Source organism: Octopus bimaculoides, chromosome 7, assembly GCF_001194135.2.
Source record: "Octopus bimaculoides isolate UCB-OBI-ISO-001 chromosome 7, ASM119413v2, whole genome shotgun sequence".
NCBI lineage: Eukaryota > Metazoa > Mollusca > Cephalopoda > Octopoda > Octopodidae > Octopus > Octopus bimaculoides.
In genome coordinates this window covers 103,041,295-103,056,197 of record NC_068987.1, presented here as the reverse complement: position 1 = coordinate 103,056,197, position 14,903 = coordinate 103,041,295, and the positions used below count along the sequence as shown (strand labels likewise).

Here is a 14,903-nt window from a genome sequence, read left to right as displayed (position 1 = left end):
TGTTGTAGTTTTTTCGTAAATTCTCCCATATATATATATATATATATATATATATATAGAGAGAGAGAGAGAGAGAGAGAGAGAGGGAGAGAGAGAGAGAGATAGATAGATAGACAGATAGATATAGATAAACGTGTGAGTATATTTTTGTCTGTGCTAGTCCAACACCACTGCTTGAAAACCAGTGTAGTATTACCGTGGACTAACAGTTGGCAAAAAAATAAATAAAATAAATAAAATAAGCTGATACAATATGTACCAGTGTTTAGACAGAAAGAGAAATACTTATATATGTCTCAACATAAAATTGATGCTGAAAGTCAAGCGCATAGTGCATTAGAGAGTAAAATGCTACATAAATTTCTTTTTTGACATCGAAAGATTTCCTGGGGTAGTGTAGAATAATAAGGATATTTCTCCATTGAAGATATTTCTCATGCATCTGCAGCTATTTTTCTGTTTGGGCGACGCAAGGTACTCTCATAATCTCACACACACGCGCGCGAACACACACACTGACGCGCGCGCACAAATCTATCTATATGCATATGAGTATATATAATATACATCTATTTATGTATGTAGTATGTATATTATATATATACATACATGTAAGTAAGAAGCTTGCTTCCCAACGACATGGTTTCAAGTACAATCTCACTTCGTGGTATCTTGAGCAATTGTCTTCTACTATAGCCTCGGGCCGACCAAAGCCTTGTTAGTGGATTTGGTAGATGGAAAGTGAAACAAGCCCGTCGTATATATATATATATATATATATATATATATATATATATATATATGCGTGTGTATATGTTTGTTTGTGCTTGTGTTTTTCTCCCCACGTTCGCTTGACAACCGATACTGGTTTGTTTACGTCCCCGTAAATTAGCGGTTCATCAAATAGTTGACATTTATTAGAGATGACGCAGCGGTTGTTGCTCTTCGATTATTATAGTAAAAGACAGTAGCTTTCTTAAGCTGAATACACATCGCTGATTGATTGAAATTACCTAAATACAACAGCTTTAACACTAAATAACTTCTAAAATACGAAATTTTGTCAAAAGTGTGGAAAGTAAACCGTGTTCAGCGTGAGGAATTACACCAGCATACGAAGTTTCAAACAGTATAGTTAAAAAAAAAAAAAAAATCCGTCAGCGAAGCTGAAGAGATTGTACATAACATGCTTTAAAGAAGCAGTTACGCTAAATTCCAACTTCAACGAATTTCTTGAGAAAAAATTTTCTGGAATATTCCTAGCAGAAAGCCAATAGTCAGTATCGGAATATTCGCATAACAGAATGTCAGATTTCATTTAAGAAACAAACCACTGTATAGCATATATTGTATAATTTCTTACTTTTGTGCTTGTGACAGTTCAAGCAGAGTGGCGCAGCGGTAGCGTGCTGGGCCCATAACCCAGAGGTCCGTATATCGAAACTACGCTCTGCTAGAAATTTTATTTTATTGCATTATATGTAATTTAACATACGTTTCGTCTTTGACGGGGCACCTACTTCATGGGTTTAACCGATCAGATTGATATCAGTAGTTCGCTGTTTGTCTAAACTCTGGTACGTGTCGTATCAGCTAATTTTTTTGGCAAATGTTAGTCCACGGTAACGTTACACCGGTTGTCAAGTAGTGGAGGTGGACTAGCACAGACACAAATATACTCACACAAATATATATTTATATATATACACACACACACAATGGTTTTTATTCAGTTACCATAAACCAGATCTACTCACAACGATTTGGTCTTCCCGCGGCTAACGTAGCTGACACTTGTACAAGATTCTACGCAGTGGGATTGAATCCAGAACCATGTGGGTGGGAAGCACGTTTCTTATTTCTGTATTGCCCACAAGGGGCTACACACAGAGGGGACAAACACGGACAGACAAAGGGATTAAATTGATTAGATCGACCCCAGTGCGTAACTGGTACTTAATTTATAGACCCCGAAAGGATTAAAGGCAAAGTCGACCTCGGCGGAATTTGAACTCAGAACGTAACGGCAGACGAAATACCGCTAAGCATTTCGCCCGGCGTGCTAGCGTTTCTGCCAGCTCACCGTCTTCTTTAAAAGAAGAAATACTAATATCAATCTGATCGACTAAACCCATCAAGTAGGTGCCTCGTCAAAGACGAAATGTATGTAAAATTACAAATAATGCAATAAAATGAATTTTCTAGCAGAGCGTAGTTTCGATCTACGGACCTCTGGGTTATGGGCCCAGCACGCTTCCACTGCGCCACTCTGCTTGACAAACGATTGATGCCTTAAATAAACTAATATTTCCTTCAATCAGTGTGTTACTTTTACATTGTAATTATTGCATCAGCCATTACTCATATCTGTGTATGTTGAACTGTCACAAGCACAAAAGTGAGAAAGTATACAATATATGCTATATAGTGGTTTGTTTCTTAAATGAAATCTGACATTCTGTTATACGAATACTCCGATATTGACTATTGGCTTTCTGCTAAGAATATTCCAGAAACTTTTTTCTCATGAAATCCTTCAACTGCGCAACTCTACTTAACTCTCGGTGTACTTCAATACGCACTTTATTATTTCTTTCAGTGACTTTTCTAAGTAAAATTTCTACTATTGCATCATTCATTATATATCAGTTTTATCTCTGTGTTTTGGGCTTGTGAAATTTATGAGTATATTTCTCATGCATCTCTGTTTGGGCGACGCAAAGTACTCTCATAATTTCACACACACGCGCACGCGAACAACACTCGCGCGCGCACACACACCTATATATATGCATATGAGTGTATATAATATACATCTATTTATGTATTAGTATCCATATACATATATACATACATGTAAGTAAGAAGCTTGCTTCCCAGCGACATGGTTTCAGGTACCATCTCACTTCGTGGTACTTTGAGCAAGTATCTTCTATTATAGCCTCGGGCCGACCAAAGCCTTGCAAGTAGATTTGGTAGATGGAAAGGGAAACAAGCCCGTCGTGTATATATATATATATATATATATATATATATATATATATATATATGTATTTGTGCGTGTGTATATGTTTGTTTGTGTCTTTGTTTTTCTCCCCACCATCGCTTGACAACTGATGCTGGTGTGTTTACGTCCCCGTAACTTCGCGGTTCATCAAATAGTTGACATTTATTAGAGATGACCCAGGAGTTGTTGCACTTCGATAACTATAATAAACGGCAGTAGCTTTCTTCAGCTGAATAAACGTCGTTGATTGATTAAAATTTCCTAAATACGACAGCTTTAACACGAAATAACTTCTAAAATACGAAATTTTGTCAAAAATCTTGAAAGTAAACCATGTTCAGCGTGAGAAATTACACCAGTATACGAAGTTTCAAACTGTATAGTTAGAAAAAAAAAATATGTAGGCGAAGCGGAAGAGATTCTACATAGCATGCCTTAAAGAAGAAGTTATGCTAAACACCAACTTCAACGAATTTCTTGAGAAAACGTTTTCTGGAATATTCCTAGCAGAAAGCCAAAAGTTAATATCGGAATATTCGCATAATAGAATGTCAGATTTCATGTAAGAAACAAACCACTGTATAGCATATATTGTATACTTTCTTACTTTTGTGCTTGTGACAGTTCAACATACACGGATATGAGTAATGGCTGATGCAATAATTACAATTTAAAAGTAACACACTGATTGAAGGAAATATTAGTTTATTTAAGGCATCAATCGTTTGTCAAGCAGAGTGGCGCAGCGGAAGCGTGCTGGGCCCATAACCCAGAGGTCCGTAGATCGAAACTACGCTCTGCTAGAAAGTTTATTTTATTGCATTATTTGTAATTTTACATACATTTCGCCTTTGACGGGGCACCTACTTGATGGGTTTAGTCGATCAGATTGATATTAGTATTTCTCTTTTTGTCTAAACTCTGGTACATATTGTATCAGTTCATTTTCATTATTTTTTTTTGCCAAATGTTAGTCCGCGGCAATGTTACACCGGTTGTCAAGCAGTGGTTGTCGACTGGCACAAACACAAATATACTCATACAAATATATATATATATATATATATATATATATATATATATACAAAGGTTTATCTTTCGGTTACCAGAAACCATATCCACTCACAAGGATTTGGTCGTCCCGAGGCTAACGTAGAAGACACTTGTCCAAGATTCTACGCAGTGGGATTGAATCCAGAACCATGTCGTTGGGAAGCACATTTCGTATCACACTGTCACGACTGTGTTTACACACGCAATCACACACAGACACAAACACACACAAACATACGCTCACACTCACACATACATACACTCACATACATATGTCTGTATGAGTGTGTGTATGTGTGTTTCTATGTATATGCAACGATCCACACAGTTGACTTCTACTAAATTTACTCAGAATGCACGGGTCGATACCAGAAAACAAACAATTTAGCTCGGTGACATTCGTTGTTTATCTTCCTTCTGGTGTATTTGTGATATAAATATCACAAAAGAGATATAAATAATGTCTAATCTAATGTCTGATGCAATAATGACAATCTAACATAGTACGTTCATTAAAAGGAATAATAGATTATATTAGACCCTCTTAACTAAGTAGCAGAGTGGCGCAGCGGAAGCGTGCTGGGCCCATAACCCAGAGGTCCGTAGATCGAAACTACGCTCTGCTAATATTTTCTTTTTTTTTTGTTTTCCTTTTCTTGTATTATTCTTTTATTTGAGCACCGTCCGTCCTGGCTCACCGGCTTCGCGTGTAAAAGATAACCCCAAAAAACTTGTATTTATTATTTCAGTTCAATTCTTTTTCACGAACCGCTCGGCTACGGCGACATGAACGAGCAATCACCGGTTGTCAAGCATATTTTATTCTATTTTATTTTTTATTTATGCACCCTTTTAAAGCCTAACCAAGCTCATGTGTCCGGTTTCCCGGTTTCTATGGCGTATGTGTTCACCCCAGCTGGACGGGACGCCTGTCCATCGCAGCGTTACTCAAGAAACAGGAAGAAAGAGTGAGAGAAAGTGAGATCGAAAGAGTAAAACAGGGGTTTTACATTCACTGACAGAGTTATCCGCAAACTAACCAGGTTGTGTGGGGATTGGTAGTTATATTAAATGTTTGCAATTTATATTGATAATATAATACTTTATCATTTCGCGTTAAGCTTTATTGGTGGTGGTCCTCTGTTTCCCGACGGTGAAGATTTAGCTGCTCTATTTACTGAGTCACCTGCATAGGTAATCCTTTTGCCTGTCCTTTGTAGTGCCTGTGACACATAAAACATATTTCTCTGGCGTCTATGCATTATATACGACACACATTCCCAATTTCTTTGAAGCACCAGGGCAACTTGGGACTTATAATGTGATAGTTTTATATAACTCAGAATGTATGAAACAAGGGTCAACAAGGGTCTGAAATCAGCATGGATGTTCAAGACAAAATAATGAAAATGCTTTGTACAGGTAAAGGGTAAACGTGCAAGCAATTGAAAATTCCGCAGATTGAGTGTACATAACCTAATTTTGAGACAGAACCATCGTGTCACATATTGCACTCTATCCAACTTTCTAACTGTAAACAAATTACTAACGGAACATTTGTAATGTTTATGACTCATATTTAGCTTTTGTTTGTTGTTTGCGAGATTCTTGATGTGAACTGAATTGACACATATTCTGTTGTATATCGGAACAGTCATTATGCCAATGATAAACACACGTGTTCTATTTATTTCACTTGTTTATTTGTCAATTGGTCAGCCATTTCAGAAACTAGCAAAGCGATTGTTTGATCAATAGTTTGGGTAATCAATGAATCAGCTAGATTTGCATACGACTTTTCGTCGCCTGATCCACCCAAAAATAAAATTATGATTAATATCTTAATCAAATATATCAAAATGAATGTAACAAACATTTTATTGAAATTGAAACGATTGTACACCTGTCCAAATATATCTTTGCATTCGCCTAAACAGATGCATAAACACTAAGATACGCACCACGCACAGACACACACACGCAGAAGGAGAAGAAAAGAAAGAGAGCGAGAGAAAACCGGAGACAGTGAAAGAGAGACAAAGAAGGAGAGTCATTCGCAAACTAAATACCAAAGTAGAACAACGTTAACCCTGGCCGGAAGAAGATGTAAGGAAACCATTACAAGGTAATTCGACCTGTTACTTTAGGAGCGGATATGAATCTTAATTCGTAATTGATATTAGTCATAAATGACGTTAATTGGAATGCACGGTTACTTAAACTGATTGAAACAAGCTAACCACAGATTTGGCATCATTCGAAAAGGGTTCGTGGGGCACCTACGCGAATTTAGATGTAGTATTTATAGAATGTGCTTCCCCTCTGTGTATATTAAATAGGTTTGGTTGGATTATTATATATGATAATTTTCTAAGCGAGTGTAGCGTTCAAAGTGAAAACATCTCAAGAATCTAGAACAGTGGTTCTCGAACATTTTTATTGTTTATGAACCCATTCGATTATTACTTCATGGTGGACCGCCAAAACCATTCGATATTTAAAAACTAGTTTTATAGGTACTTCTTTCACGATTCTTATTTTGTTTTTCTCACATTGACTTGTGTAGGCTGAATTATGTAAAACATTAGAGAAAAATAATCAACTTTCTCCTGCAATACCTACCAATACATACATCTAAAGCAAACTTTTCTCAGGGGCCCTTAAAATATTATGGTGGATCCCCAATTTGTTACATAGATTCCCAAAAATCTTACGTGGACCCCAGGGCCAATATGGACCTCAGTTGAGAACCTCTAATCTAGAGTTCTCATTAATTGTCATGACATTAGGGAAAATACAGTTTGATTGTCTGAAAAAAAAGAAAAAGGACCAGCTATTTGCACGCATTGCTGTTTAAATAGTTGTCACCAGCACAGAAACTGTCCTACGTTACGTCAGCAAACCAAACACTAAGGAGAAAGAATAAAATACATTTATGACCGAGGTTAATTATATAATTTAGATGGCCAGTGATGTGTATTTACACAACAAAGGTGAATAAGCTTGTATTAAATAATATACAAGATATATTCTTCATTTATTCAAATCACTTCCACTGACGAAGCAGTTGGTTTCAGGCTTAACTAAAAAGGAAACTCAACTGTGGGTGATCTGTGAATGTCTATATATTATTTCTAGCTTATTATTTTGATTGGGAAAGAACCTTTCTCAGAGAGGTTGCGGAAGGAAGTTCTCTCTAAGGATCAGAATACTAACCGTGAAGACTCACTCTGTTTTACCACACAATGATAGGACAGAAAAAAGTGTGCACAATCTTAGATTCGCCAGAGCGAGGCTTTTAGGATGTAAATACTTTTCATTTCTTTTAATTTGCGATGTGATATCCACTACATACACACACATATGTATATAGATATAAACACATACATATATATGCATGTATGTATGTATGTATGTATATATGTGTGTGTGTGTGTGTGTTTATATATATATATATACATATACACATATGGTCATATATGTATTATATACATGTATATAATGTATATATACATATGTATATATATATATATATATATATATATATATATATATATATATATATATATATATATATATATATATATATATATATATATATATATATATACCCACACACACACACATATAAGTATATATGTATCTCTGTGTGGGTGTATCGAATTTTACGTCACTCTAGGCAAGGAGATATACAAACGGTTGTATCATCTAATATGTTCAATTATATTTGAAGTTTTAGATCCAGAAAATATATCTTAAGGACAGCCACCTTTAATTATCCCAGTGGCTATGAAATTTCCTAATTTTATAGAGGAAAAGTGTATAATGATAATGCAGAATGTCGAGAGTTAACTTTGGATGTGAGTGAAATTTCTGAACCAGTTAGATAATAGAATAATATTTCTGAAAGAAAAAGTGAAAAAGTGGAAATCGTTCCCGGCTAAATAAAGAAACTGTAAATGCCTTATTACATTAATAAAGAAAATGCTATCAAATTCATGACATTCAAAATATCAATCCTGTGAAAAGTCGTGCAAAAATATTAAAGAAACTAACTTCCATACATATGAAGAAAAATGTTTTTGAATATCATAAGGGTAGTTAGGCTAGGTTACATATGATTTTTTTTCTTAATTTAATTTGACAACTATCAAAAACGTTTTGTAAATTTCCGAAAATTATTTCCTAAAACCCAAGAAATCTTCCGGCAAATCTGCATATCACAGTGTACGGAGTACAAAGAAGACTGAGATTAAAAATAAGCCGAGCAAGAAAAATTTTAAGAGAATTATCAAGAACCCATTATGGATCGGAACGTCGTTTCCCATGGAACAAAATAAATGGCATCTCCCAATTTTTCTCATTTTATTATTTCGGAAATTAGGATTGGGCGTGCGAATACACACCCAACTTTTCACAAACTCATATTGCTCAATGCAATTATTTTAGTTATATGTGGGACCAGGAATTTAGGAATAGACACACTGGCTCTTTAGTTTAATGGCATAGTTAGAAGATTAATGTTCGACACTTCATAGCATCCATAGCATCAAGAGCATGTAGAGCTGGTTGCAAGAACAGGCGAAGTTATACTCAGAACAGAGAATTACTGAACGTTTTGGACCTTATAATAGAAAAGACTGAAGTTTAAAAGGAGAATTTAAGCAACTCGTTAGTGGTGAAAATGTTGTTCGTACGTTTCTTTGAAGAGAGGCGCGACAGTTACTCTGTTTAACTAAGGTCCATGATTTTAGAAATGAGATGGTAGAAGTTGTTTGCTAGGTTATATTTGCAGCAGTGGTCCATGATTAGCTCCTCTGATTTTATCCGAGGCATAAGTGTAGTTTTTCAAAGACACTTTTCTGAATGTTTTGAATAATCGTTGGAATTTAGTCTATTTATATTAAGGATTAAGTCAATTTATATTAAGACAGGTGAAGTACTTCGAAAATCAGGTAATGACTGCTATGATACATGAAACATGTCTTTCTTACAATATTTATTTACTTAAGAAACTTCTTCGTAACAGTCTTGTCAGATGATTATAGTAACTCGGTACACTCTGGTAGGATTTCATGTTGTAAGAAGCGACGCATTGTAACATCACTGAAAAGGAACATACTCCAGGGCAAAATCATTGACAATTTAACACCGATAAATCTCTTTATCTCTGCTGAATGTAGCGATCAACATTTTGGCTAAAGAGCTGGTGAAAGGGTTCGAGCTGTCTTCCTGAATATGGTCAGTACCGCATATACATGGGCAATATCTGGCATAGTTATTCAGAACAACGCGCAGCTTATAAATCTTAGTTTAAAACGGTCGCTAATAAGTTTACGTTGTTTGAAACCTCTTTTCATTAGACAGAATCAGTACGTTATTAGGAGGTTAAGCTCAATGTTTTCCTATCGGACATAGCAATTTCGAAACCCTTGCTCGGTTTGTGAAAAGTGGTTTCTCTTATCACTGCTCGTAAATGTTTCAGCTCAAGATTATTGTTGTAAAAATTAGAGGCATTCATTAGCAACTCGTTCGAATTGTGACATGGTAGAGAGAAAATAGACGCGTATGACGTTGGCATTACATCTGGAATGTTGTCAGGGGCTCACAGTCCTCTACTACTCGGGCGAAACAGTCAATGAAATATCAAACCTTGCATTTTATAGAGGTTTACTAGTGGTATGAATGGCAATATTTTGAGCAAATATATCGGAAGAAAGAGTCGAAGATCAAGATACTGAAAGTCTATTGTGGACTACCTATATCTTGGGAACTAACTTTCAAGTCTGGTTATGTAGATGAAGTGGATTTTTGATTGGGGGATAACATTTAAAGTAACAATAGTGTCCTTCAATGAGTCTGTTCGAGATCAGGGAGGGCGATGAAACCATTCGTTACAAACAGGTATGAATACATTGCTGAGTTGTTGAACAGCTGTTGTCTCCTGCAACACGGATGTGGTTATTAACCAATTCCAACGTAAACACTGTTGTATTTACGTAAACGTAAAACTTCGACTACCTATCGCAGTTTTCCACTGTATATAGGTTGCAGTCCACTCAGCTGAGCAAAAATGAGTAGTACCTGTATTACAAAGAGTCAGCTTTGTCACACTCTGTGTTACACTGAATCTTCCTGAGAACTATGTTAAGGATACACGTGTCTCTAGAGTGCACAGCCATATACACGTTAATTTCACGAGCAGGCTGTTCCGTCGATCGGATCCACTGAAACCCTCGTCGAAGTAACCGACGGAGTGCTACAACGAATAGGTTGCAGCCAACGAAGGAATTTTGAGGACAAAACCGAAAACGGGTGTTTTATTCTGTTTACTTTAGCTCTCATCAACTGTTTCAAGTAACAACAGAAGTGAAAAAGCAATCTGTATGATTTAAACCTCTCTGAACGTGTCTCTCTGAATGGTGGGCAGAATTACGCAATGGGCAGTTTAGGATATACTTAGCATCCTCTTATTCACATCATATTGTTGTATGCTTATTGCAGCCATTTAACTTGATTGACTATCGTTTTTTTTTTATTTTTCTATCTATGTCATGCATACTTAATCTAAATGTCCCGCTTTTTATTAATTTGTCCTCGAAATATTTCCAGTTGCATTCTCACTGTGATAAAATGCAGAAGCTATTTCTGCTCCTGTGGTGGGTTAGAAAAATCATTAGCTCATCGGACAAAATCATTGCGGTATTTACTGTTCCTTATGTTGTGAATTCAAACCACACCAGTATTTTGCGAAATAAATACCAATCACTGCTGAGATCCAGGAAATCAACTAAACTCCGCAGGACATTTTTTCTGACCTTCGTCAATGTTATAAATCGTCATTATTACCATTAACAAGGTGGTGAGCTGGCAGAGTCGTTAGGGTGTCAAACAAAATGTTTTACGACAATTGTTCCGTCACTTTACGTTCTGAGTTTAAATTCCACCAATGTCAACCTTGTCTTTCAACATTTCGTGTTCGATAAAACAAAGTACCACTTTAGCACTTGGGACGATGTAATCAACTTCCCTCTTCCATCATAGTTGGTGGTCTGGTGCTAAAATTAGAAAGAATTATATCATTCTACGTGTTCCTGCGATCTGTCGGTTTCGTCCGTTTTACACCAAGGGAAGTAATAAGTCGAATGGAGAAAGGCATATGTAGCAAGGGCAAGGGGAGAAGGGGAGATAAAGAAAGACTGGAAAATAGTGGAATCAGTGAAAAATATAGGAAGAGAAAACACGAGAGAGAGAGAGAGAGAGAGATAGAGAGAGATAGAGAGAGAGAGATAGAGAGAGAGAGAGAGAGTGTGTGTGTGTGTGTGTGTGTGTGTGTTCATATTATTCTGCATTTTTGTATTCAAATCGCTGGCACAATCAAAATGTTTAACGTAATGAAACAATGTCATGTAGATCTATAAATTTATGCATTAAAATAGTTGAATTATTAATTATCTATAATCAAATTAAAGTGAATGAGCCTTAGCAAATAGCTATGTATGTCACACTTATATTTTTTACATGTTCCGGATCAAACATTGTAGCCATGCTGGCGCATCAACATTGTTCTTTTAATTCTTAATATTTGGCTTAAATGCTTATCAGTATCGCTAAGAAGGAGAGTAGATAGATAGATAGATAGATAGATAGATAGATATTTAAGTGAGTCTGCCGATAGAGAGATATATTAATATATGTGCAGATAAATACGGAGCCGAAAGTAGACGAAGAGATATGAAAAAATGAAAATAAGCCCAATTGTTAAATAACTTGAACAGAACCTTGGTGGTAATTCAACAGCGAAAAGTGTAGTTTAGATAGATAGATATATAGATAAATAGATAGATAGATAGATAGATAGAATGATTGATAAATAGATAGATAAATTTTGTCTTTTCAGTTCATCTTTATTGCCATAAACTATAAACTACATCATATTTGTTAAAAAATAAAAGAAATTAAAAATGCTATTCCCTCCATTTCAATTATATCTAAAATTGCAGTTTTCATTAACTGGTAGGATTTCAAAAGAACTTTGTGAAATTACTTGCTTGACTTCAATATATTAGCATAATGCTTTCTGAAGATGATGAATTACACCATGGACTTTCATCCGGTGCTAGGTATCGTTATTATTAGTAAGGTGGTGAGCTAAACGAATCGTTAACATGAAAAAAATAGTAGCCGTATTTTTTAACATTTTTACGTTAAAACTTCAAATTCCACGGAGATCTACTGTGTCTTTCATTCTTTCGGGATCGATAAAATAAGTATCATTTGAGCACTGGGGTACATACAATTAATTAACTCCACAACCACCACCACCAAATTTCAGGCAAAGGTCTTACGGTAGGAAGTATCATTATTATTAGCAGTAAGGAGGTGATCTGGCCGAATCGTTATCACACTAAGCAAAATGCCTAGCGACAACTCGTACGTTTTTACGTTCCGAGTTCAACCTCTGCCGAGACCAACTTTGCCTTTCATCCTTTCAGCGTCGATAAAATAATTACCAATTGAACACTAGCACCGTTCTAATCGACTTAAATTCTCCCCCGAAATTGCTGGCCTTGCATCAAAATGTGAAACCATTATTATTATTATTATTATTATTATTAGTAGTAGTAGTAGTAGTAGTAGTAGTAGTAAAATTTGTAGTAGTTGCACTGTATTGTTTTATTAGCATTTAAAGACGGCCCTAACAAAAGAAAAAAAAAACAAAAGCAAAAAAGGACTGTGAGATTTAGTTACGTCCGTTTATATTCTAAGTTCAAATCTGGATAGGGAAAACCTGTCCATTTATCGTATCGGCCTATATAATATAAAAACTGGTCAATACCGATGGAATATTTAATCGACTTCTCATTCACCCGTCACTCAGATGTGGTGGCGCAGTACCAAATATACTGATCCGGTGCCAAATTTTGATACTATTATTATTATATACAATTTGTAAAACTGCTGTTCTCGAGTTTTCATTTTATACCGAATATGAATATGTGTGAGTATGTATGTGTGCTTGCGTGAAAGCTTATGGATGAATGAAAGAACAGCTATTAGTATTTGTCTTGGAAGTCTCCAGAATATATTCAATGAGCGCCGGAGACAGTCTTATAAACTGGCCAAATTCCCAATCACCAACGGTCTATACCATTTTCGATTTTTTTTTTATATAAGGAAATAAATCGGTTTGAAAAAAAAAACAAAAAAAAATACTTAGATATGAAACAACTACAAGACACATCAAGCATTAATAACATCAAACAAATAAAAATATCAAAAAAGAACTTCATAAAACAACAGCAAAAGAACACCAACAAACAACACACATCCACACACATATATATATAATTTTGTTCTAGTTTCAGCCAAACATGGACACACACACATTATATATATGTATATATATATATATATATATATATATATATATATATATATATGTATGTATGTATGTATGTATGTATGTATGTAAGTATACATATATATACATACATGCATACATACATACATACTTTCATGTACATGCATATGTGTGTGTTAACTTTCGCCTTCCAAAATAACCATTCTAAACGTATTTATATTTATCACTTGCTTGCTGTCCAATTATTGCAACTTGAATTCTGACAACATTCTGTGATATGTGACGTGATTCATTCCGCCAACCATCTTTTTGTGTTCCTTCTTTCTCCCCCCCCCCATCTCTCTCGTTCTTTCCCTACTATTTTTCTTCTCTTCTTTTTGTATCCTTCTTTCTTTTATTCCCTCTTTGTTGATATATCACTTTCTTAATTTTTCATTTTTATATGTATGTAAATAATATTTTTATTTTATTTCATTTTATTGCAGATATTTACTGTTTCTAATCTTGTTTATTTATATTCTGTTTATTTTGTTGCCGAGTAGTCAGACCTCTCCTTAAAAAATGGTTTACGATCAGTGTGTCTTCGTTCGTATTACACTGGGTGTGCTTATCTTTGTTTATGTCTGAACGTAGCTATGTATCAGTGTGTGCGCTTGCGTGTATATTTGCCTTTCCCGCTGTTACTGTGCTTTAGGGTCTCGTTCCATGCGTGTGATTGTATTTGAATGCAGATATGTTTGTCTACGTGCCTAATTTTATTTTGGTGTATTTGTGCAGTTATGATTGAGCGGGATGTATGGCTGTTTCAATATGTGTATGCGTGTATACATGTATTACTTGTTCCTACACTTGTTATTATTATTATTATTATTATTATTATTTTTTTCTTTTCATTTCAAAATATATCTCGATTATATATGCGTGTTCTTGCCTCTTAGTTGATACAGACACATACATATATACACACTTTGTGAGTGTATACATCACGAAGTATGTAACCACCGATATGAATATATTATGCGTATATATATATATGTATAAAGAAACACGTATATATATTTCTATACCTATACTCATATATTTATGGATACGTTTTCGATTAAGCTATGAATCTACCTCTCTGTGTATGTATGTTTGTGTGTCCCTGTGTCTGTATGCGTGTTTAAGCTTGTGTGTGTATTTTTATCAGTTACTTTATTTTTACCCATGAAAAGTACACATTTAACATGTTTTTATTCCTCTGCTGTATACACACACGCACGCACACAAATACACACATACACAACGCACACGCACACACGGCGCAAACGCGTACACATCGACGCAGTCCTTTTGAATATCAATGCTCGTGTATGATTGTTTTAAGGTTGACATTATTAGCAATCTATAAATTTTACTAGTTTACAATGAACGCATTTCTAAATATTATATATATATATATGTATATACATATGTATATATATATATATATATATATAT

The 14,903-nt window shown here is 35.0% G+C and overlaps 3 non-coding genes across 3 annotated transcripts; 2 read left to right on the top strand and 1 right to left on the bottom strand.

Moving 5' to 3' along the window:
* Window positions 1-2,202: 2,202 nt before the first annotated feature.
* Trnam-cau (transfer RNA methionine (anticodon CAU)) lies at window positions 2,203-2,274 on the bottom strand. Its single transcript has one exon. It is a non-coding gene; the product is annotated as a tRNA-Met (tRNA).
* A 1,464-nt stretch (window positions 2,275-3,738) lies between these two features.
* Trnam-cau (transfer RNA methionine (anticodon CAU)) lies at window positions 3,739-3,810 on the top strand. The gene has a single exon. It is a non-coding gene; the product is annotated as a tRNA-Met (tRNA).
* An 804-nt stretch (window positions 3,811-4,614) lies between these two features.
* Trnam-cau (transfer RNA methionine (anticodon CAU)) lies at window positions 4,615-4,686 on the top strand. Its single transcript has one exon. It is a non-coding gene; the product is annotated as a tRNA-Met (tRNA).
* Window positions 4,687-14,903: the final 10,217 nt, after the last annotated feature.